The sequence below is a fragment of the Macaca nemestrina genome, chromosome 10, assembly GCF_043159975.1.
Source record: "Macaca nemestrina isolate mMacNem1 chromosome 10, mMacNem.hap1, whole genome shotgun sequence".
Taxonomy (NCBI): Eukaryota; Metazoa; Chordata; class Mammalia; order Primates; family Cercopithecidae; genus Macaca; species Macaca nemestrina.
The window spans coordinates 141,922,246-141,948,625 of NC_092134.1; the positions used below are offsets into that span (position 1 = coordinate 141,922,246).

General features: G+C 40.6%; 1 protein-coding gene and 1 long non-coding RNA gene across 10 annotated transcripts in view; one reads left to right on the top strand and one right to left on the bottom strand.

Annotated features, from left to right (window-relative positions):
* LOC105484242 (ELKS/RAB6-interacting/CAST family member 1) overlaps positions 1-26,380 on the bottom strand; it is a 541,895-nt gene that overhangs the window by 107,767 nt on the left and 407,748 nt on the right. The window lies entirely within an intron of this gene.
* Positions 9,350-19,684, top strand: LOC139356506 (uncharacterized). The gene is made up of 4 exons (XR_011608463.1): positions 9,350-9,478; positions 18,505-18,617; positions 19,311-19,464; positions 19,587-19,684. It is a non-coding gene; the product is annotated as an uncharacterized lncRNA (long non-coding RNA).

The following is a 26,380-nucleotide window of genomic DNA, read 5'->3' on the forward strand; positions in this document are numbered from 1 at the left end:
GAGAAGCAATAAAATATACAGCAAAACTAACAAAACCCCACAATGAGATACCACATCACATCCACCAGGGTGGCTATTAAAAGTCAATAATAAGTGTTGGTGAGAATGTGTAGGGATGGTCATATATTGCTGGTGGGATTGTAGAGTGGTACAGTCTCTTTGCAAAACATTTTGGTAGTTCCTTAAAATGGCAAACAAACAATTACCATATGACTTAGCAGTTCCAATCCGAGGTATATACTCAAGATAACTGGAAACATGTTTCCATGCAAAAAAGTACCCACAAATGTTCACGGCATCATTATTTATTATAGTAAAAAAAAGAGAAACAACCCAAATATCCAACAACTTATGAATGGATACATAAAATCTGGTATATCCATATAATGAGCTATTAGTCATAAAAAGGAATGAAGTACTGACATGCTACAGATATGAATGAACCTTGAAAACGTTATGCTAAGTTAAAGAGGTCATGCAAAAGGCAACATAGTATATTATTTCACTTATATGAAATCTCCAGAACAGGCAAATCTGTAGCGATAGAAAGCAGACCAGCGGTTGCCAGGCCTGGGGGAAAGGGACAATGGATAAACTGAACAATGTGAGCAGCAAAATCAGTAATGCTTTCAATTTGTCAAAATGTATTTAATACATAAAAAGCGATGACACTGAAATAACACTAGAAAAATATACTTTAAAAAAATAGGATATTGTAGTGATGGTTACACGTTTCTGTAATTTACTAAGCAATATGGAATGGCATATTTTAAATGGGTAAATTGCATGGGATGAGAATCATATCTCAATAAAGGTATATAAAATAAGCCAATGTGCAGCCATGTGAGTAAATAATCCTTTTGCTCTTAAAAAGTAGTAAGAGAGGCCAGGCATGGTGGCTCACACCTGTAATCCCAGCACTTTGTAATGCTGAGGTGGGAGGACTACTTGAACCTACAAGTTTGAGACCAGCCTGGGCAACATAACCAGACCCTGTTTCCACAAAAAATAAAAAAAATAAAAAAAATCGCTGGGCATGATGTCACATGCTTGTGTGTAGTCCCAGCTACTTTGGAGGCTGAGGCGGGAGGACTGCTTGAGCCCAGAAGGTCAAGGCTGCCTTGGGTCATGATCACACCATTGTTCTCCAGCCTGGTTGACAGAGTGAGACCTTGTCTCAAAAAAAGAAAAAGAAAAAGTAGGAGCAAAGTAAACTGATATGTCAGCACTGAAGTTTATTAGAGAACTCATTAAATAAACAAATGAGTAAAGGAATAGATGTGTGCGAGGACACAGCATCCCTGTCCTCTGGAGGATACGGCAACAAGGTACCGTCTTAAAAGCCAAAAGCAGCCCTTGCCAACAATCAAACCTGCTGGTGCCTTGCTCTTAGACTTTCCAGTTCCAGAACTGTGATAAAAATAAATTTATGTTCTTTACAAATTACTGACCTACTGATTTTGTTATAGCAGCATACCATATACAGACTAAGTGGGAAACCACAATCCGGGTGCTGGGATGTTTACTGCTGCTGGGGTGTTTATTATTTATCATTTCTTCTAGTCTGGTTCAGTCAGAGATAGGAAATAAATATTTTTTTAAAAGGGAGAAAATTATTAGTTAATAGTTATGTTTTATATTCAGATTTAAGATTACAGATCTCAATCTTGAAGACTGGGTTTACTAAACTACTTTGATTTTACACTTTATATTTTTTTCTCTTATGCTGAAAAATTTTGGTTCCCAACAATAACATAATTACTTGTTATTTGTTTTATCTAACAATATAGTGCTTTTAAAATACCAAAACCAATACAATTACTACCAATATGCCTTCAGGATGAACTCTACAATTTATCTGGGCTAGGCGCGGTGGCTCATGTCTACAATCCCAGCACTTTGGGAGGCTGAGGAGGGAGGATCACTTGAGCCCAGGAGTTTGAGACCAGCCTGGGCAACATGGTGAAACCCCATCTCTACAAAAAATGCAAAAACTAGCCAGACACGGTGGCACGCGCCTGCAGTCCCAGCGACTTGGGAGGCTAAGGTGGGAGGATCAATTGAGCCTGGGAGGTTGAGGCTGCAGCGAGTGGTGACTGTGCCACTGCACTCCAGCCTGGGAGGCAGAGCGAGACCATTAAAAAAAAAAAAACTTTGCATTTTTGTTCTTTTACTTGGAGTTTACCCTACTAAGATGTACAGAGAAAAATCCGTATTATAAAGTTAGCTGAAATCATTATCTGCTCAAAGTGAATGTCAACAATTTAATATATAATTAGATTCATTTGTTTGTTTGTTTTTAAATTTCAAGGACTGCTTTTTTTCCTTTTTTCTGATCTAATTTTATTTTTGATTATGTAATATATTCATTTGATTCTAGAGTCAAAACTATATAACTAGGTATAATCACAGAAGGCTTGCTTCCACCCCATCTCCTCTATCCTGTTCCCTCCTTTTTATAGGTAACCTTTTTGGGTACATTTTTGATTTATCCTTCAATTGTTTCTTCTTGCAATTATTAGCAATCATATACTCATATAATTGCACGTTACCCCTTTTCTTACGTAAAAAGTAATATGTTAAATACATTATTCTGCATCTTGCTTTTTCACTTAACAGTATGTTCTGGGAATCACTCCGTATCAATAGAGATCTTTCTCATTCCTTTCTACAGCTGGACAGTATTCCACTCTGTTGGATGTACTATAATTGACAACAAATATCCCACTGTAGCACAATGGGTTATTTTGAACCTGTTGCTATTACAAATACCATAGCAATGAATTATCCTGTGTATATGTTATTCTGCTTTTTTGAAGATGTGTCTGTGGGACCAATTCCTAGGAGTGAAGCGTTTCTGGGTGAAAAGTCAGTGCACAGATAAGCATTTTACTACCCACTGCCAGACTGCCTCTATAAGAGGTCTACATTCTGCATTCCCACCAGCAGAGTCTCAGAGTTCCCAATCAGCACAGCCCGCTTAACTGAGTGTGCTGTTAAATTCTCGATTTTGGCTAAGTAGCACCTCAGTTTGCCATCTTACTATGAATGAGCTGAGCATCTTTTCATGTGTTTAAGGACCATGTACATGTCTTTCTTTGTGATCTTCAGGCAGGAACTTCCCAGACAAGTGGTGACATAAATTTTTAGTCTAAACCCGGGGAAGGTACAGGCTTGATAACTTGGATTTCTTAGAGCCGACTCCGGGCTCCTTCCCAGAGTCAGGGCACAGAAAAGCTCCTTTGTCATCTATCACGGGTAGAAGTTTGACTGAATGAGTCTTGCTTTTCTGTACATCAAGCCTCTAACTGACCCATCTTCAGCAGAGGTTCAGTTCCAACTCCCCACCTCTTGTGAGCCCAATGCCTCACTTCATTCTCTGTAGAGGCATTTTGTAAACCCAAGTTCTAGTCGTAACTAGGTCTGCCAGCCCCTGGGCAGCTGTTGCACAGGCTCACATACCTCATCTTTATCTTTCAGCCCCCTCCTCGATTCTGACATCATTCTCTCACATGAGCTCAACCACACATCACACATTTTTAGAAGTGGTATAAGCTTATCCAGCTTCTTGAAGTTTGGGACAAAAGGCTTTCGGTGCTATCTGAAACAGATTATAATCATCTGTTTACATAACTTTTCTTCCAATAGATTTGAGTTTATGAGGGCTGTGACAGAGTCTCATTCATCTTTCTATCAACTCAGTACCTAGTAAAATTGCCAGCACAGATAAAATCCTTAATATATACGTTTGTCGAATTCAAGAATCAATTTTCCATGATTGGTACAAAACAATGATAGGTTTGTAGCTCCCACCTTTCCTACCGTTAAGGACTATATATATATTTTTGGCAATGAGTTTAACATTTTGAATGCTTTTTCTATAAAACTTCCTTTATTAAATAATTCATTTTCCTCTTTATTAATCAAAAATAGATATATAGTTACCTATCAGTATTTAAAACCCAGTGTTACCACAATGAGTTATCTCAGTCAAAAGCAAAGAAAATAGACATTTTAACTAGCAGTTTTTTCTCAGATAAAAAGACAATTTCTGTTCCTTATAACTGGTTTCAAAAAAGAACTCTAGAATCCAGGGACTCCAGTTTACAAGTATTTATAAAGTTTTCTCCTTCATTTCCTTCCACACAAATAGATTTAATATGAAAAGGAAACTTTTTGATTATGGATATTCACTTATTTACTTTAGGACTCAGTGATTTTATTTTATTTTTTTAAAGACTCCATGAAGTTTTTCTTCTTATCTCAGGGTATTCTTGGGCACATCACCATTTATGGAATTAAGCTCCCAAGACATCTGTTCTTGCAACATATTCTGTATTTCCCATGAAAACTACTTTTTTTTTTTTCCCTCTCTTGGTAGAAAGCAAAGGAAAAACTTTTTTTTTTTTTTTTGGTCTATCTGCTTATTCTTTAGAAACTGTTCTCTTCCATCTCATCATGACCATTTTCGTAATCCTTAGAAATACCTGTATGGGATTCCTGGTTTCTATAACACAGACACATAACCTACCTGGGCAGACGTATAAACATAGCTTACAGTTTTCCCTGAGCTGAAGATATTCCTTCTTAGCTGCCAGAATGAGTATGTTCATCTTAATGGTTAATTCCAATTACCATGTATATTTAGCACTTTCCCATATGCTGTGCAGATTTTAACTTTGAACTCTGGAGAAGAGCAGCCTATATTTTCTCTCTTCAAACATGTATTAACACAAGGATAAAAACATATTCAACATTCTAAAACTGAAAAAAAAAAATTACAAAATTTCTATTCCACTCCCAATTTTTGAAAGATTTCCTGTTTTCTGGCAAGGCCATGGTATATAATTTTGGCACATTCTGGCGAAAAAGTAACAGTCAGATCTAAAAAGTCATTCCTAAAAGTAGGTCATGAACTTAAGTTCCAGGAGTGAAATATCTTGTGGGCCAATTTGCCTATAATGGCCCACTGCAGGATCTAACATGAAACTGTTCAAACACAGAGTGGTTGAGCCTCTGTTCCTGATCACTGCCACACTTCATGCTACAGCTCTCACATCCTGGGAATAAACCTAACGCAATCCAATTCTAGTTTTAATGTCATAGGATCATTTCTCCCAGCTGTATCTGTTCTCAAAGAACAGAATGTTTAAAGGGAATTATTAACTGGATCCAGTGAGACTCAACACCATATCTAAAGAAAAGAAGAAAATGTAGGCAAGTATTTTCTGTTATTCTAAAAATCAGTCAACAATGGCCAGGATCCAAGAACATTTACCACAGTTTGTCTGTAATTTAGGTTATCTGAGTGGCTGAGTTTATCAGTCCCCTTGCACACTGCTGTGAAGAACTACCTGAGACTGGGTAATTTAGGAAGAAAATAGGTTCAATTGACTCAGTCCCTCAGGCTTCACAGGAAACATGACTGGAAGGCCTCAGGAAACTTACAATCATGGCGGAAGGCGAAGGGGAAGCAAGCACCTTTTCTACATGGTGGCAGGAGAGAGTGGGAGCACAGGCGACGGGGGAAGTGTCGCACACTTTTAAACCATCAGATCTCATGAGAACTCACTCACTATCACGAGAACAACATGGAGGAATGCCGCCCCCACGATCCAATCACCTCTCACCAGGCCCCTTCTTCAACACTGCGAATAACAATCAACACGAGATTTGGTTGGGGACACAAAGCCAAACCATATCACTGAGTATACAGTTGTATTTTACAGATACAGAGGCCATGAAAACAAGAAGTGATACTAAATTTCTTCACAGCTAACAGATCATTTTTGTGTGTGATTTTACATGGTGTTAAAATGCAAGCTAAAAAAACATCTTCTCAAGGATGGTGGCACAAGCTGCACCCCAACCCAACTATTTTATTACTGCAAAGTAGATAAGTTTAGTATTTCCTCTTCAAATAAAAGTACAGGGCAGGAATGGTGGCTTACACCTGTAACACTAGCATTTTGGGAGGTTGAGGTGGGAGGATCTCTTGAGGCCAAGAGTGCAAGACCAGCCTGGGCAATGTAGCAAGACTCTGCCTCTATAAAAAAAAAAATTGTTTTTTAATTAGCTGGGCATGGTGGTGGGCACCTGTTGTCCCAGCTACTTTGGAGGCTGAGGTGAGAGGACAGCTTGAGGCCAGGTGTTTGAGGCTATCATAAGCTATGATTATGCCACTGCACACCAGCCTATGTGATAGTGGGAGACCCTATTTCTAAAAAAAAAAGTTTTTTTTAAGTATGATCATTTCCTTACTAAATATACAGAAATTAAATTGCTTAATGCTTTTTACAATCACACAAATACAGCATATTTTATCCTGCTTGAAGAACAGCTAAGCAGAGAAAGTGATCTTCAAGAATCCAAGCACTTCACACACACGCGCGCGCACACACACACACACGCTCTCTCTAAAGGAAAAAAAAAAAACACTTGAGATCACAAGAATAAAAGTTCTTTTTATATTTAAATTGAGACAGGGTCTCCTCTGTCGCCCAGGCTGAAGTGCAGTAGCACAGTCACAGCTCACTGCAACCTTGACCTCCTGGGCTCAAGTGATCTTCCCATCTCAGCTTCCTAAGGGCTGGGACTACAGATAGGCACCACCACGCCCAGCTAATTTTAAAATTTTTTGTTGTGTAGAGATGAGGTTTCCACATGTTGCTCAGGCTGGTCACGAACTCCTGGGCTCAAGGGATCCTCTTGCCTTTTGGTTTCCCAAAGTGTTGGGGTTACAGACGTAAGCCACCATGCCCAAAGTTCTTAAAGCTAGAAGTTCTGAGGGAATTTTATCTCTTCTTTTTACAAAATCATGGTCCATATGTGGTAAGAAAAGAATATAATTGACTCAAAACGTAAACCAACTATACACCTGTGTGTACATACAGTGAAGTATCTTTCTTTAAATGAACCCAGAGGATATAAAAGCATTTTTAGATTCTTACTGAACCATTCAGATTGAAAACAAATGAAATGAAAGCAAATGATAAAAGGCCATACTCTCCAATACCACTTTTTCCTCCTATTCTCTGACTAAAGGATTTATCTGTGTATACGTATTTGTACAAACATACATGTGGTTACATTTTAAAATTTTCCCACAACTACTATTGCATTCTTTATTTTTTCTCTATTCTCCAAAGTTTCTTTTTTGTACAACTGAGATAAATGGCCCCCAGTCTTTTGTGTAGAAGAAAAAACCAGAAAATTACCATTTATTAAAATCAGGCTTTTCTTAAAAAAGTTGTTACAGAAAAGTATCTTAAATGATCTATCTCTTCATAGTTGTTGAAATATTTCCACTTTAGAAAAGTATTTTAAATGATCTATCTCTTCATAGTTACTGAAATATTTCCACTTATAATTTTATAAATGCAAGTATTTGAAAAACTTTGATTTCTAGAAATACACAAGTATCAGGTACAGATTGATTCTGATCAGAAATGAATATCCATTAAGGACCACTTAAAATGAATTAGAAGCTGAATAAAGCAATGATACTAGACATCAAAACTCAACTGCTGCCAGAGGTATGGTTTTCCAAAACATGTAAATATGTGACTGCGGCTAAGGGATGAGGTAGTAATGAAAATTGTAACTTAAAAAAATTGGTTATCTGAATGTAAGCATTAAAATTCAACCTACTGATTACTTATATACCTAAGGCCAGAACATACATTTTGTTTTCCTAAAGAGAAAAGGTAGTTTGCTTAAGTCTTCCTTCAAAAATAAATCCCCAGGCTTGACATCTGATCACTCATGAGATCTGATCAAATTCCTCATCTCCTGCTATCAATATGTCATCTCTCTGGCTTGTCTTCAGCAACTCCTCTTGAGTAGGTCTGGCAAGAATCCTCCAGCCATGACGTGTCTTCTTAGTAATTTTCCATCACTGACCCCCACCCTGCTCCTTGGCTACATATCTCCATTGGTCCTCATGTATTCTCAGTTGAGCCTGATCTCTGTCCTGTAACACAAATCCTCATCTCAGTGGTCCCCTGAATAGCGTCTGCCTTACTGTCTTTAAGAAGTATCAGGAATATTTTTTTTTCTCCAGCACACTAAGTATAAAAGTACAACAAAAACTATACACACAGAGAGAAACATTAAAAAGGCAGAGAGAAGGCAGACCAGTCAGGAGTGCTGTGACCTGCAGCTCCCTGGACCTTCTTTTTGCCTTATATATCCAGGTGTGGAGCTGAAGAAGCTGACAACCTGGAAATACCAACAGGCACAGACAAAAAAAGCCTCAACAGAAACCCACTCTCTCTAGCCAAAGAAGCCTCTAAAGGAAAGGGACTGCCTAGCAAGATAGAAACCTGTGGGACAATAATCACTTTACTCCAAACACCACACAAAACACTGTGGTCCACTGTGACTCATGTCAGTAAAGACCAAACAGCAGGCCCCATGCTAACTAGGTTGTGAGGAGGTGCTTCAGCCTCTCCCTGCTCCACTGGAAGGTGTCAGGGAAAGCCGAGGGAGGCAGGGCTTTAATTTCCATCTGTCGGCAATGAAGTCTCCCCTCCACAGTGTCACTGGAGACTAGGTGAGGGTTCTAGAATTCCATCCCCATGAAGCAGTAACAGCCGTGTCTCCTAGTGGAGAGTCAGGACCTCCACTACTGCACAGCAGTAACTAGGCCCCACTTCCTTCACCCACATGGTGTTACTGGAGGCCCTCCTACCCCAACCAGGCAGGGATACATCAGTGAAGCCTAGTGGGGACATGAATGCCCATCTCCAGCTAGGAGTAACAAGGAGCCTCTACCCTTTGACTGTCAGCAGGGCCCAAGTGGGGAACCCGGACTTCTACCTCCACTGGGCAACACTGAGGCAGCACCCCAATCTTCCCCTGCTGGAGTGGTGTCAAAAGAAAACCAGCTAAAACAGAAGTCTAAGTAAGACCCAGAGTCATACAGCATAACATCCAAAATGTCCAGGTTTCAACTGAGAATCACTCAACATCCCAAGAACCAAGACGACCTCAAACTGAATGAATAAAAGACAATTATGATTAAAGGCACAGCAGGGAACTAAAACATTCATCTTGCCAACAGGGTTAGGTAACTGGGCAGCAGCTGATTAGCTACCATAGTTGGACTACTGCTGGGCACTAGAAGTCAGAAACAGCTCCTTAGAAGACATGCCAACATAGTTGCTCCCTCCCTCATCAAACTTGTCATTAAGGCTTCATTAATTTCCTCTCCATTCCTGGAGTGGGATGGTTGAATCAGAGTGGGACTGTGTGTGTCTGGAAGTGACCTCAACTCAATCAACTAGGAAACTTCTAGGGCAGGGCAACCTACTCCAGTCCTAGTTCTTGTAGTAGTTTGACCATAGTGAATCCACAACGGGGTTCATTTAATACTCCAAAACTCATGGTTTGACCACAGTTTTGTTTTGGTGGTGAAACTACCCCCACCTCCGGGAGATGAACTGACAATACCTCTGGGCATCCTAGGCATGTTCTGGTAAGTACTTTTGACTTTCCTTCCAGTTTTTAGGTTCAGAAAAATTCATTCTTTGTCCCATGTTTCACCTTCTCATTTAGATTAATAATAAATGTTAATGTTATTAACTCAGTAATATATCAATTTAGCAATTTTTACTTTTATCAATTTGAAAAATTAAACTATTATTTTTAAAATGTATTGATTTATTAATCAATATTAATGGACAGTTGGTATTTACTGCATCCTTGATTTTTTAAGAAATTTAATTTATGTCACTGTGGGTTACACTGTCCTAGAAACAGAGACATAGTGGCTAGTGATCAGTTCTAATTATATCAAAAGACAGGTTTATCACTAAACAGGCTGACTTATCCCTGTTTAGATGTTTGTTATAAGCTAATCACTAATCATAACATACCAGTGTTTACTACTATAATTAGAAGGAAATAATCTACCAAAGAAAACAAAATTTTAAATAAAATGTCTACTGGTATTTTGAAGTATAATTTCCTACCCAACTATACAAAGGTCATTTCCAGACACACACAGCCCTGCTCTGATTCAACCATACCACCCCAGGAGTGGAGAGGAAATTAATGAAGCCTTAATGACAAGTTTAATTAGTTCATGAAATAAGTGTGTCACTTAAAATGGACAGATAAACTGACTCAAGAGTTTTTTGTTGTTGTTTCTTTTTTTTTTTTTTTTTTGAGACCGAGTCTGGCTCTGTCGCCCAGGCTGGAGTGCAGTGGCCGGATCTCAGCTCACTGCAAGCTCCGCCTCCCGGGTTTACGCCATTCTCCTGCCTCAGCCTCCCGAGTAGCTGGGACCACAGGCGCCCGCCACTTCGCCTGGCTAGTTTTTTGTATTTTTTTAGTAGAGATGGGGTTTCACCGTGTTAGCCAGGATGGTCTCGATCTCCTGACCTCGTGATCCGCCCGTCTTAAAGGCACTACATATTTTTGCTTAGAGACTGAATGCAAAACAGATTTTTTAATGTAAGGTGCTTTAAAGGAAAATAGACAAAATACCCTGGAATCAATAGCATTTGGACAGAATTCCTTTCTTAAGGGAGTGCTTTTCAAGAATACTTTTATGTTAACTCTTTGGAGTATTCATGTAGCATTATCCTCATTTCCAGGAACAGAGTTTTATTAATTTATATATCAAAACAGCAAAATGGCTATGCGGTATATAAGATCACAATCACTTGTGATATATTGTGCCATAAATGCTTAAAGCATTTTCAACACATGTAAGACGTAAAAAAAAAAGGTCTTAAAAACCCTAGAACTGCATGAAAACTTCTAGCAACGCATATCCAGTAGAGCCAGTTCTGAAATCCATTGCCAACAGGCTTACAGAGGGCATATGCTAATTGAGCTATAATCTATAAGGATGACAATAATGGCCTGTATTAATATTTTAGTATGTGTCAGAAAACAGTAAAAAGTATGACTTGCCTATATTCTCTCTTAAGTAAGCTATTTCATTTTCATGGGTTTAACTAGTATTTCTGTTCTGATGACTCCAAAATTAATATCTCTAGCCAATGGCCTTCTTGACATATCTATTTGGGTATAAATCACCTCAAATTCAACTCTACTAAAAAGGAGCGTGTTATATTCTCTTCCATAAATGGTCTTTCTTCTTTATTACCCATTTTAACTAGGGAGACCACTTCCACTTACTCGGCCAAACCAGACATCTGACTGGTCCGTGGTCTGCGGGTAGTGACCTTGGAGCCCAAGCACAGAAGAAACAGCACAGGAACTACCAATTAGTTGTTCCTTTGCCACAGTCACCAAGAAGGCCTCATACTGAAAGAGCTAAACTAGAAAATTTTAAGTGGAGTTGGATTACTGAATTGCTGTATGGAGGGCAACTTCCTCATAGAGTCAGCAAGATCTGCAGTGGACTTTGCATAACCAAGAAATAAGCGTTTACTGTGTTAAGGCACTAAAATTAGGTGGTGTTTGATACACAGAATGGCCTAGTGAAAACATTACTCCATCTCAACTACCCTGTATTCTTGTCCTCATCATTTCATATCTGCATAACTGGAATAGATTCTTAAACAGTCTCCCTTAAACAGTCTCCCTGTTTTTAATCTTACCATCTTCTTACTCCAGGCTCCCCTTAACTTCCTCCATTGGCTGCCAGAGTGATTGATTTATCTATAAAAGAAAACTCTGAAAACATCAGAGAGACTAAAAGCCTCTCCATGGCTTGGCATCACTTACAGGAGCAAGTCCAAACTACTCTCAGCATTGTCAATACAGGGATCTCCATGACCTGTCCCCTCCCAGCTCTGGAGTCTCACGTCACTGCCCAGTAGTGCAGACTTGGTAAGAAGCAGCCTTCTGTGGCTCCCTGATCTCAGGATGCTTCATGCTTTAGCACCCCCAGCCACAATGATCCCTCTGCCTAAGAGGCTCCTTTTCTAGCTCATTCATGAGTCTAACTCTTATTAGTCTTTTAGTATTCTTTCTCCAAAAATATTGTTTGACCTCTTCTGCCCCAGGCTGTCTTAAGAATGTCTTCTTTGCATATATCAACAAATGCTAGTCATTAAGCAGAGATAATGTATTTATCTTTCTCCTTCAAATAAAGCGGAACCCTAATACGCTCAGGGGCAACAAGCTTGTCATACTCATACATGAAGGACTTGAGAAGGTGTGTTACCTACTCCACGCGTTAGTTTCCTGGAGCTGCCATAAGAAATTATCACAAACAACATGAACACAACATAAATTTACACTCTCACCGTTCTAGCGGCCACAAGTCCAAAAGTATGGTGTTGGCAGGGCCACATTCCTTGTGGAGACGCTAAGGGAGAATCCTTCCTTGCCTCTTTTGGCTTCGGTGACGGTGGACATTTCTTGGTTCAGAGCCACCCAGCCTAATCTCTGCCTCTGCCTTTATATCACTTATCTTCTGTATCTGTCTTCTGTCTCTCACAAGGACTTGTCATTAGGGTTAGGGCCCCACCTGGATAATTAAGAATGATCTCTTCTTGAAATCCTTAATTTAATCCCGTCTGCAAAGACCCTTGATCCAAATACGGTTACATTTACAGGTTATAGGAATTTGGATGTGGACATATGTTTTTTGGGGGCAATATGTTTGGGGAGGGCATATGTTTTGGGGTGCATTCAATCTACTACAGCCTGCCTTCTAGTCCCACCAAATTAATATCTGTCCCATATACAAAATATGTTCACCCCATTCCAGTATCCCCAAAAATCTTAACCCAGTACCGCATCAACTGTAAATCCAAAAGTCCATCTAAATAGCATCCCTCAAAAGTCCCGTATCTCCTCATCTAATTAATCTGAATTGGGTATGAGGGAGACAAAGTAGGATCCATCTTCTCCATCTGTCAATATGCGAAACAGAAAACAAGTTATCAGGTTCCAAAATACAATGGTGGGACCAGTATATAATAGACATTCTCATTCCAAAAGGGAAAAACTGGAAGAAAAAAAGGGGTCATCAGCCCCAAGCAAGTCTGAAATCCAGCAGAGAAAATTCCACTAGGTTTCAAGGTCTGAGAACAATCCTCTGGCTCAAGGCTACGCCCTCTGCCTGTGGTGGCTCCGTTGGCTTCTGCCTCTGGATCCCTGGTTGCTCTGTTGACATAAAATCTTTAAGTTTTGACTTTTTAAGACACAACTAACCAATACTGTCAGAATTCAGTAGAGTAGTTACTCTTGGAGGAATAGGCAGGGGATGGTACCTGAAAAGGGAGTGTAAGAACGAGTTGCTGGGGTGTTGGCAATAATCTGCTTCCTGGATGTAGATGCTGGTTACATAAGTGTGTAAAATTTCACTGACATGTATACTTAGACATGTGTACTTTTTAATATATGTAATTATTATTTTTTGAGACAAAGTCATGCTCTGTTGCCCAGGCTGGAGTGCAATGGTGCGATCTTGGCTCACTGCAATCTCTGCCTCCTGGGTCCATGCGATCCTCCTGCCTACTCCGATCCTCCCGGAGTAGCTGGGATTACAGGTGTGCACCACCACGGCCGGCTACTTTTGGTATTTTTAGTAGAGACAGGGTTTCACCATGTTGGCCAGGCTGGTCTCGAGCTCTTGACCTCAAGTGATCCGCCCACCTCAGCCCCCCAAAGTGCTGGGATTACAAGTGTAAGTCACTGTGCCTGGCTGCATGCATTTCATTAAATTTTTTTTTGTGACTGGGCACAGTGGCTCAGGCCTGTAATCCCAACATTTTGGGAGGCTGAGGTGGGCAGATCACAAGGTCAGGAGTTCGAGATTAGTCTGGCCAATACGGTGAAACCTTGTCTCTACTAAAAATACAAAACTTAGCCGGGCATGGTGGCAGGCACCTGTAGTCCCAGCTACTCGGGAGGCTGAGGCAGGAGAATCGCCTGAACCTGGGAGGTGGAGGTTGCAGTGAGCCAAGCTCATGCCACTGCACTCCAGCCTGGGCAAAAGAGCAAGACTCTGTCTCAAAAAAAAAAAAAAAAAAAAAAAAAAAAAAAAAAGACTGTATTGCAAGAAGCTTTAAGCAATGGAGGAAATGATCTTGATATCTGACAAGGAGAGCAATTTCTGTCAATCACGGCTCATGCTTTTACTTTGCTATAGTTATATCATTACGGCAATAAAAAGAAGGATATTTAAGTTATGGCTCATCTTACCAGACAACATAAAAGTGAGAGACCCACTTAGTCTCATCTCAGATTGTTAAAATATGTATTAAGAGAAACAGTCATTTTGGTGCACAGCCGTAAGAACAGCCGCAAGTCAGCTGCTGGTAATTTCATCTACCGTTCAGGAGGACAATGCGGGCTCAGGGAACACTGCTATGACTGCTGTCTTGATGTCTAAATACAAAGAGAGCTCTAGAAAGCGATTAGCTGAACCAGAACCAGCCTTAGATAGCGATTAGCTGAACTAGAACCAGCCTTAGAAACAGGGTTCCTTCAGTTCTTCCGGGCTATTGTTTCTCAGTAATAAGACAGATAGGAAGGTAACTGTGAGGAAACTTGTCAGGGAAGAAAACCTGATTTAGAAGAATCTTCCACGTAACAGAAGTTGAAATGAAGAACTGGTAAACACTGTGGACTAGGGTGGACTAGGGGAACGTGGTGCACCTGTGATCCTTCACTGGCTTTGGGCCATGACTGGGAACCAACCAGTCTTCTCTAAGTGTTTTAGCATCTGGGTCTCGGAGACAGTTTGGTAATTGTTTCAGGTGTGCAATTTGGGTGTGCTCGTAAAGTGCCTATGTAGATTTAAACATAGTAATATCCACTCAATCTCTTTGCATATTTCTACTGAATCAGCTAGTTAAAAGTTAGGTAGGCCCAGACTGTACATGTTCCAAATTATTTTCTGAGAACCCATAATTTTAGATTTAATCATTAGTAGGTTGCAATTTTATGCAAGACCAGGAAAAACTCATTTCCAATTCAAAATGCTCCATTCAGGAGCAAGGCTGGCAGTACCATTAACTTTCAGCATTCTCTACCCTGAAAACCAACTACTACAAATACTGTTTTAGTATTAAAGCTCAACAATCTATTTCTTTAAATTCTTATATTTCATAAAACTTTTGAAATATAGGGGGAAAAATATTGAACTTCAGGTATGATAGATATTCCTCCTTCAACAGTCACTATTTTCTATGAACTTTTCAACAGCTTTCCAATCACCCATCTCTATGAGCTCTTAAGAACGCAAATTAATTGATTCTTAAAATTAAAAAAAATGCTGGTGGCTAAAAGGTATCTTAATAAATGCCGTGCAATACTTTGGAACCATATTTGCATACATCTTGTCTATGTATATATGACAGCTAATAGTATTTTAATAACAAAATTATTTCCAATGGTAATTTAGAGTTATTAGCACATGGATTTCCGAACTTAGCTACTTAAAAATTAGCTTGTCATTTTACCCTGTCCTCGGCTGTACAGCTGTTCATTAATCCAGTCAATTTTTTACAAGGTAATTGTTAAAATTAGAAGACATCTTTTTAATACAAGATTTGGAAAACAGTTTGACCTGTCAGGATTCTGAATTAATTTTTTAAAATTGGGGGCAATCCTTTACAGTAATATATATATTTTCACTGTAATTTATAATAAGGGTAGATTAAAGTACTATTTATTACAACTGAGTACGATGGGGTTATTAATAATATGGCCGAAGGCTGCTGGAATCTCTCACCTAAAGCACGTACTGTAATGATGGTAACACATTTTGGTACAGTGATTAGGAATGTCAGCTCTGGAGTGATATATTTGTTCTGAATCCTGGTTCAGTCACTTACGAGCTACATGACTTAGGGCAAGTTACTTAACCTCTTTCCTTCTCTGTAAAATGAGGATAACTCTACTTCTTAGGGCTGTAGTGATGACTAAATTAATTAATTCACAGAAAGAACTCAAAATAGGGCTCAGCTGCCTAGATGTTAAATATTATCTTCTTGAGATGACTAATGGCATGAATACTGTTTTCTAGAAAGTCATGTGATAGTACCTTTGGTCGTGTAAATTACAGCTTCTGAAAATGGCACTCAGTGACAGCTAATATTCTAGTTTAACACCACTCCTATTATCCTTCAATGCAAATATCATTTAATTCCACATTCGCTTTTTATTGTGTGTGTGACAGAGTCTTGTTCTGTCTCCCAGGCTGGAATGCAGTGGCGCGATCTTGCCTCACGGCAGCCTCTGCCTCCCAGGTTCAAGTGATTCTCCTGCCTCAGCCTCCCAAGTAGCTGGGATTACAGGCGCCCACCACACCTGTCTAATTTACATCTGCTTTTAATGAGTATCTAAAACAGTTCAAAAGAGACCAAAAGAGGCAGCAGGAACAGATTTTTGGCATATATTGGTCTGACTGATTCCCACCAAGAGAAGTTTAATGGAGGAGGGAGTGACCCTCAAACTAATCTTTCTAGTTTTACATATGCTTAATGAGATCCTCAGACCAACGTCAACGAGCACAGGAAAGGCAGCTATAAATCATACCGCCTGACGGACACAGAAGAAACGGAGAGGAGGGCACCAGCATACGGGCAGGAAACCTGGGTTGATTTATCTACATTGAGACCATTCAAGAGGGGTCAGGAAACTCAGAAGATTTATAAATTAATTCCCTGTGGCATCATAAAAGGGAGCAGTTTGACGACAGGAAAGGCAAGTTAGATTTGATGCTGGAAATGAAGGGAAGAGTCTTATCAAATTGTTGTGAGGGATTTTTTCCTACATCTGGAATTTATGACAAAAAAATGCAACAGATGATGAAAGGAGACTGGGCTGAATCCAGGTTTCCCCACATTCCCAGCTTCGGGACTTTTTACTTATCAATAGCTCCAATCAAGCAGAATTTATCAAAATATGATCTATTTCTTCGAAGGATTCAAAAAAAAAAAAAAAACCCAGGATTTTTTCATCTTCAAAATGCAATACTTTTTAATAAAATAATACTTTCATAAAAAAGCAAATTTCTATAGACAGAGTTAAACCATCTTTACATATGTTTTCTTATGCTTTTTGATTGCTTCTTATTAAACTCTTAAAGTCAGCACTTAGCAGATGATACAGCTACAGGTAAATAAATTGATTTATCAAAATATAGAAAATAATGAATTTTAGACTTTAAAATCATTTGATCTATCCACCCAATATTATAGATGAGGAAGATAAAGCCCAAAGAGGCAAGTTAGGCAGCTTGTGGCCTTATTTGTGTTAAAACAAATAAAATTAAATCAGCCTTGTGGCCTGATTTATATAAAAATAAAAAATACTTTAGCTGCCGACACTTAGACATAAAGAGATTTATATAAAAATCTGAATTCTCCAGGGAAAAATGGATGCCTGAATAACACAGGACTCACATCTAACACGGTCACAAGAGCTGGAATTAAACGTGCCTGCCTCTGTAGACAACACTGTGTGGTCCCTAGTTTATCACAGTTCCCTTTCTCCTGTGGCCTGAAACCACTTCACTCACTCCTTTTATTTACGACACCTGCCTGGCCCATACAGCCCTAGGGTTAGGCGCTATTGAGTATCCCAATAGTACCTTGTAAAGTGTGAAGTGTTTGATATTTTTTGACGGTGTTACTACGTTCACGATTAAATACTTAGTTATCAATAGAGTCGGATCTAGAGCTCAGGTCTCCAGACTCTCGGTGTAGTGTTATTTCTATTCTACCACACTATACATACAGGAAAAATAGACAGGAATGGTCATAGAATGGGAATTCTTAGATTCGAACAAATAATCACACCAAGAATAACTTGGCTTAACATAAAGAATAAATACAATCAACAACTCTGGTCCACGTGAAAAGTTTCTTTCTCTTTCTCTCTGCTCCCTCCCTTTCTCCTTTCTTCTCATTTGTTCAACTTAAGCCCAAGGGAAAATGAATATGTGAAGGACAGAATGGCGTTGCTAATGATAAGGAAAAATACTGACTTCAGGCTAGGAAATTCCAGCCTATGATGATGATTTGAAGAGAAGTTTAAAGTAGAGATTAAGCTGAGGAAGTGCAAGGCAATTCCAGAAGTGAGGACAGTGGATGAAAAATGGTTTGCATCTAGCTCCTTTCAAAACAATCTGGATACCATCAGTAGGAACAATCTAGTTGATCTTAGTGTTTGTAATGGTTCAGAGGAAGAAGTATATACATTTGAGTACTTAATATACACAAACTTAGGGTTGAAAGGAGATAAAATAGTTTTTAAAAGATTAACATTTTTATCTTAACTAGTCAGTAGGGGCCATTGAGGCCAGTTGTGGTGGCTCATGTGTGTAATCTCAGCACTTTGGGAGGTCAAGGTGGGAGGATGGCTTGAGGCCAGGAGCTACGATTACACACTGCACTCCAGCCTGGGCAAGAGTGAGTTTCTGTCTCTATTAAAAATAAATAAGTACATTAAAAAAATAAGGGCCATTGAATTATTAAATGTAGACTGAACTGAATCTTCTGTATTTTCTGAATTGTATTCTTCTGTCAAATTCTGAATATTCTAACCAAAGTTTTCATTTTCTAGGATAAAACAATAGTCACCCTCAAGGAGATAATACCATACAGGACAGCTGGGAGGCTGATACTCATGTACACAGCAGATACAGTATGACGTAGGCACCATCAAGGACAAGCAAGGTGAAGGGGCCCTGGCAGTGCCTAACACAGATGTGTTTTGAGGAATGTCTTCTCAGTCATAAAACAGGCACCTGGCATTATAAATAACAGATTTATATATAAAACAAAGGAGTACATAAATGCTCTCAGAGGCTGGCCTCATTATCAAGAATTTAAACCAAGTGAGATGAACAGATGTTTACAACATTTTACTCCCACAATTTCTGCAGCCCTTAAGCTGCTACAACACTTGCTATTTGATTTTCCCTTTATTCACTGACAACTCAGGAGCTCTCTGTGGTTTTATTCTACCACTGTTAGCTTCTTTTAGAATGTAAAACAGTTTTAATAGTACGATGAGTGGGCTTTTCCAGTTGTTACAGAATTGGTGACCAAGGCCCAAAGCAGGTGACAAAAAAGAGCTAAGCAACCAACGTGTATAAAGGCAGCTCAGTGGCCAGTGGCCGAAAAGGCACTATTGTCAGCAGTCCAATGTCTCAGCAGGTGCCCCTACATCCATATAAGACTGGTGTGAGCTGGTGTTAAGGCTGGAAGAAGGACTTGTCGCATGGAGAGTTGTGTGTTCATTCACGAGAAGGCCCCCTTTGCCTTAGCTAAGAGACAGAGGGCTCAAAGAGAACCACTCCTAAAGACTGGGTGTGAGTACAAGTCAAGGAGACTGACATCTCATTCCTTCGTTTTGTATCTACTCAGGCATCAGACTTGTTGATCTGCCTGGTGCTTATGTGAGGAGGAGACAGACGGCAGATGGAAACAGAAGTATCGAGGCAGCCTGTTTCTCACCATTTGGCAGGGCAAGGATGCACGCGCTTTCTGTGGGTCAAGTGATGTTACAGAGAGCTGTCAGGTTTGTGTCTTTTGGCTGCTGCTCCACCCCAAAGGAAACAATGCTGGCCAGAGAAGCAGCATCAGAAGATGAAGAAGGCAGAGGAGTGAAAGAGAATGGAACTTGTCCCTTTCCCCCTGCAGGCCTCTCAAGTGAGCTGACGAGGGGAAGAAAAGATGAAGTAAGTTCTGCTTTGTTGTCTGATTTGCTTTCTTACACTACAGAGTATGGTGGAATCACACAGTGTGTACTTTTCTGTGTCTCCATTTTTGCTCGGTGTGTCTTTGCGATTCGTCCACCCTGTTGTGTGTCTGTAGTTCATTTCTATCCACTGCTGAGCAGCATTTCACTGCATGAACATACCACGTTTGTTTATTCACGCACTTGCTGTGGCAGTCAGCCCTCAGGATGGCTGCAAGGATCTCTGTCTCCAGGTGTTTGCAACATTGTGCTGCCCCTCCCATAGGACATAAGGGCTGGTCTGTGCGATCAACAGAGTAAGGCGGAGGTGATGGTATGTCACTTCTGAGGTTAGGTTATGGAAGACACTGCAAATTCTGTTTTGGTTGTTCTCTTCCTTTCTTGGGTCACTTGTTCTGGAGAAGCTGGCCCTCGTGTCCTAAGTAACCCTACAGAGGAGTCTGTATGGTAGAGAGCCAAATCATCTCTGGAGAGAAAACAGGGACCCTGCTCCAGGGGAAGATGGTGGTGTTAAGGTTCCAGATGTCACTCCCTGGCCACGAGGACTGCGGGACCATCCTCACAGTTTACAACATTCCGCATGACATCCAGGGACCCGAGCACCCCAACCCTGGAAAGCCATTTACTGCCAGAGGGTTTCCCTGCCAGTGTTACCATCCAGACAACATCCAGGGCCACAAGGTCCTGGAGCTCCCGAAGGTGCCCTAGAAAAGGTGGCTCATCTTCACAGTGGGCACGTCCAGTACCATGGGTGATAGCGATACTGTGGTGTGGAATGAGATCTACCACAAGACAGAGATGGACTGCAACACGACAGGCCACGGCTACCCCAACCCCAACTACCTGCAGAATGTGCTGGTCGAGTTGGCCTCCCAGAGGGTGACCGAGGACTGCCCGAAGCAGCCGTGACCTCTTGCCCTGGCACGCTGCCTCTGGTGGCCACCCTGCTGTCCCATGGCTGGCTGGGTGGGCAGGCAGGAGAGCGCCCAGCCTAAGAGGCTGGAATGTTTGTTGGGGCGTGGGGTATGCCCCACCTGAAGCTAGGGCTCCACCTGCCTGCCCCTCCCTCCTCCTCCCCTCCAGACAGGGATCTGTGTGGGAACTGGGCAACCCTAGGGAGTTGTAGGGGCTTAAGATGCAGCTACCTCAGTGTGCAGGACACGTCTGTCCTCCGGGGGCTGCTTTGGGCCCGAGGCGCTCAGGGACTGGTGTGGGGCAAGTAGAGATGGCCCAGCCTGGGCGGGCGTGGCTTCTGGGTCAGCTTCTTTTACCTCAATTTTGTTTGTAATAAATGCTCTCTAGCCAAAAAAAAATAAACAAATAAAATAAAAAAAATAAAAATAAAAAATAAAAAGAATAAAAAATAAAAATAAAAATAAATTCACAAATGAATTTGGAAGTGGGTCCTCCATCCCTAGCCAACCCTTCAGATGACTGAATACCAAGAGCCTGACTGTACACTCATAAGGGACCCCGAGTCAGAACCACCTGCTAAGCTGCGTGGAGATTCCTGGCGCTCAGTCACTGTGTGAGACAATAACGATTACTTTAAGCCACTAAGTTAAGAGTAATTTTTATGCAGTAATAGATAACTAACAGATTCTGGCATAACTGGGAATGGGGGTAACACTGTAACAAAACTTCAAACGCCAGCGTGGCTTTGGAGCTGGGCAGTGGGCGGAAGCTGGAAGACTTGGAAAGATTCTGAGGAGAGCACTAGTGCAAACCTCAAGTGCCCTGAATTTTGGCTGTTTGCTCAAATGGGGGTTTTCAGGAGGCTGCCACTGGATCTTAAAGGGAAGCGAAGAACTTGTTACTGGGATCGTCGATATGCGGTACCAGAACGTTAGCAACAACGTCACCTGCAGCTGTGTGGAAAGTGGAGAATGTGCTGAATGGACTGCGAGATCCGGCTAAGTAGATTTCCAGTTAAAGTGCTGAAGGTGTGGGCCTGGTTTCTTCTTGCTGCTTATGGCAAAATGTGAGAGGAAAATACACTAGTGTGGCCACCCCAAAGACAGCTTAGCATGGCCCTTTTATGTATTTATGGGAATTTACAAACACGGCATAAATCTAAAATACATATATTTTAAAAATTCCATATGTGTATTACAGCAACAAACTGAAAGTGAAAAATCAGACCAAAATATCACACAATATACTCCCTAGATTAGTCAATATTTGACCTGCTAGTAGGTGTTCCTTGTGACGTGCTTCCCTTTGATAGTGTATTTGTCAAAACCGCGAAGCCCCTAATGATAATGATAGGTATAAAATACCCTAACTATGCGATTTATTTCAGGATGTCATCTGAAGGCTCAGATGCAATAATATAACAGTCAACAAGGTACACCCTACCCTCATATTCCTTAAATCTTAAGTCTTAACTTTCTGTCTCTGTAAGAAAATTTAGTCCTCTGTTGGTTCAGAACATAGGACAGAGGAAAGGAAGGGAAAGTAGTTAATAAAACTGAGCCACGTCTCTCTATTCCGTATGACAATACGGAATAATGGCAACTTGAGATTTTATGTCATGTATGTGGCTTTAAAGGTTGATTCTCCATTATTCTTTTTTTTTTTTTTTTTTGGAGACAGAGTCTCGCTCTGTCACCCAGGCTGGAGTGCAGTGGCCGGATCTCAGCTCACTGCAAGCTCCGCCTCCCAGGTTTATGCCATTCTCCTGCCTCAGCCTCCCAAGTAGCTGGGACTACAGGCGCCCGCCACCTCGCCCGGCTAGTTTTTTGTATTTTTTAGTAGAGACGGGGTTTCACCGTGTTAGCCAAGATGGTCTCGATCTCCTGACCTCGTGATCCGCCCGTCTCGGCCTCCCAAAGTCCTGGGATTACAGGCTTGAGCCACCGCGCCCGGCCAATTCTCCATTATTCTTATTGGCAAGAAGCTTCCATCATGGATTTCATTCTAAGGAAAAGGCTTTAAATCACTAAGTAGACTACAGACAGGTCTATTTGCTTGGCCAGTTGGGAGAACTTTTCATGTAATTTTTTTTTTCATAGAACAGAATAAGTCCCAAAAGGTGATTTTCATCTAACTGGGTTCATATTAGATGATTAGTATGTCTTCACAGGATTTTAGCTTCCTTCAAAAACAATTCATGTATACTACAGAGAGCCAACAATCAGTTTGACATGTAAGAATCCAATTATTTATTGTCTTCCAGCTTGGTGGTCCTAAATATTGCTCCAATGGGGAGTGGTCAGGACCCTGGGCTAAGAATTTGAAAATCAGATTTGAGCATTTTTTTAAAAAAAGTATGTGACCCCTACATTCTTCAGATCAATGTTAAGCCAGTTCTTCCCAAATGTTAGTAAATAAGAACAAATCACATTTTTCACATACAAAACAACTTATATTCTTCACTCAAAACTCTGAGATAGTAAAGAAGACACATTTCAAACCAGCAAATGACTTGAGTTTGGCTGGAGAAGAATTAATAACGAAACTGCATTTTCTCTCATGAAAGCTGTGAGCAAAGCACATGTCCACCAAAACTGAAAGCTGAAACGATACTATTTTCTGTTGTCATAACCCTAAGTTCCAAACAAAGGGAGTTTACTGAACCTTCCAAAAGGTATTCACCTTTGTACCAATAAATAATAAGCCTGGGAAATTTTCGTCCAAATAATGATTTATTTGGAAAGTTCCAAGTGCCTACAGTGGTGATGATAAAAGTGTCTTTTCAACCACAACTTCATAATTAGTACACCATGCTACTATAGTAGACAGTAGCCTTTAATGCCACGAGGAGGAAAAGATAGATGATACACAGTCATTTAAAGGTGGGCCAATGGCAAGTCCTATATCATGTGAGGAAAGTTAAAGTCAAAATAAGAAAGGCATTAACCTATATACATTTTCTATTCACTAACAACGAAGGAGCAAAATAACCCTAAATAAATGAATCAAAAGATAGTGAGTCCATCTTAGGGGACAAATTGTTTCTGAGTGGGATATGTGGACAGAGCATTGAATCTGTTATTACGGTAACCAGCATTCTAACAGGGATGGGGAAGTGTGAAAGCATGTACAAATGTGGGTTCACAGATGAGTGAATGTGTGCCAGAACGTCTGCTAGACCGCAGAAACAGCCAGTTCAGAGCATAGGCTGGGTTTCCCGACCTACTCAGCGAATGTCAAAGTACTCAACTTTACCTGATGAAACAACAAGAGTAAAGGTATCATACAAGGCATCATATGCAGTGCCACGAGAGACTAAAAATTGTTAACTAGAGAGTGGACAGAAGTTAATAAAAGACAGGTACGCAAAATATTATTCACTTGATTCAGGTATTTTTTTACACCACACCTACTGAAAGTACTTGGGGCAATAGTGAAATACTCTTTCCATCAAGAACTTAGTGATTAGGGAAATGAAGCGGTCTTCGGAGGATTAAGCAAGCAAAATACACATAACACAGTAGAAAACTACTCTATGAAAATGCTTGACTGAAGAATTCAGGATCATTCCCAAGACCAACTGGATCACCTGATGTAATCTCAAGGAAGTAATGCTGGGACGACGGGAGAAAGACCTCGTGTACAGAAAGGTGATGCTCAACCTGGAACAGGGAAAAGGGAAACCCAAGGGAAACAAATCACACCATTTCTTTTTTGTTTCTGGTTCTTTATCGACAGAGAGGGGAAGGGCTGGAGTATAAATAGATACCCTTTTCTGTCTCTCAGGGAAACAAACGAGTATCATAAAAACATAAAATAGCATTGTTTGTATTATTCTAATTCTAATACAATCTAATTACCAACCATCTGGAATCTTCACATAAGATGGTAAGGGAGAGAAGAGAATCACTTCTAATTCTGGGTCCACCACTTAGTCTTCATGGAAATTTAGCCACAATTTTAACGTTTTTGGGTCTGAAGTGCTTCCTCTACATAACGAAGATACTATCCAGAGCTGTGGGGAAGATCCTGTGATATACAGCCCTTGTGCCCTGCACACTGCAGTCAAGTGGTACGTGGTGGCCATTGTTGTCACTGCTCTATTTTCACAGAATTATGAAAAGTTATACTACTCGGGGATATTTAGAACAGGCAGGTAACGTGGAAAATCACAGAACTAGAAGGCGAGTGAGATGGGATGTATGCTTGGGAGTTATCATTTTCCTAATGTTGAAGACTTCAGGCAGATGGGCATTTAAATGTTCTTCAGTGACGAAAATTTAAAATTTAAGAAAGACATATTAGAATTTAGAATTATTTTTTAAAAATTCTATATTAGAGTCATATCATTAAAAAGAACAGGTGGAAAAAAGGAAGGATAAAAAGTAACTCTACCTCTTTTTCCTAACTGCCCTGAGAAATACGTTCTTCCTCAGAGGAGTGGAACACCATGTGCTAGTTGTATAATTCTGAACACTATGTGAGTCTGCACATTTAAATAAAGTGGTTAGAAATAACCAAGAATTAGAGCCAGGCTGGGGGCGGTGGCTCACGCCTGTAATCCCAGCACTTTGGGAGGCAGAGGCGGGTGGATCACGAGATCAGGAGTTCAGGATCAGCCTGGTCAAGATGGTGAAACCCTGTCTCTATTAAAATTACAAAAAATTAGCCGGGCATGGAGGCGGGCACTCGTAATCCCAGCTACTCAGGAGGCTGAGGCAGAGAATTGTTTGAACCCAGGAGGCGGAGGTTGCAGTAAGCCAAGATCGTGCCACTGCACTCCAGCCTGGGCAAAAGAGCGAAACTCCGTCTCAAAAAAAAAAAAAAAAAGCATGAGAGCCATGCTTCCTGAGACTACCCCTCCCTCAATGCACTGTGTGTCACCCACGGCACAGTTGTCACCATGAACAGGGCTATCAGTGATAGAGAATGGAAGTGGGGATTCTAGGCACTTTAGGTTTGCTATCTTATTTAATTTCACGCCAACTCTGTGAGGTAAATCTGAAGTGAATGGGTAAATAAGTTACATAATGTTTGGATGAGCTGCTAAAGCTGTCAGCAGAAAAAGCTGGCAAGGCCAGGACTACCTTCCACAGAATGTGATACGATTTGGCTCTGTGTCCCCACCCAAACCTCACCTCGAACTGTAATCCCCAAGTGTCAGGGGAGGGGCCTGGTGGGAGGTGACTGGATCACGCGGGCAGATTTCCCCTTTGCTGTTGTCAAGATAGTGAGTTCTCACGAGATCTGATGGTTTAAAAGGGTGTGGCAGTTCCTCGCTTGATCGCTCCCTCTCTCCTGCCACCATGTAAAATGTGCCTTGCTACCTCTTCACCTGCCACCATGATTGTACGTTTCCTGAGGGCTCCCCAGCCATGTGGATCTGTGAGTCAATTAAACCTCCTCTTTAAATTACCCAGTCTCAGGTAGTACTTTAAAGCAATGTGAAAGCGGACTAATACAGAATGTCTTCCAAGTGTCTAGAACAACCAGTGTTTGATGCATTAGCCTGTGAGTTCCTTTAAGACGAGTACTGTGCCTTTGTATCCCCCATGCCTACAAAATATTGGAATCAAAGAATATATTATATGACAATTAATTCTAATGTAGAGGATTACAAAATTATAGTTGTAAATGAGATTATCTAGATTCAAACCAAATCAGTTTAAGTTTGTAGCCTTTACTTTTATACTGTTATAGTCGACTCTTAAAAACAGGAAGAAAAAAAAAAAAAAATCCCAGCCTGTCCTGAAGAGCCCAGCCTGCCTATGACACATCTGTGTGGAGCACACAGCCGCAAAACCAGATTTCACACTAGCAG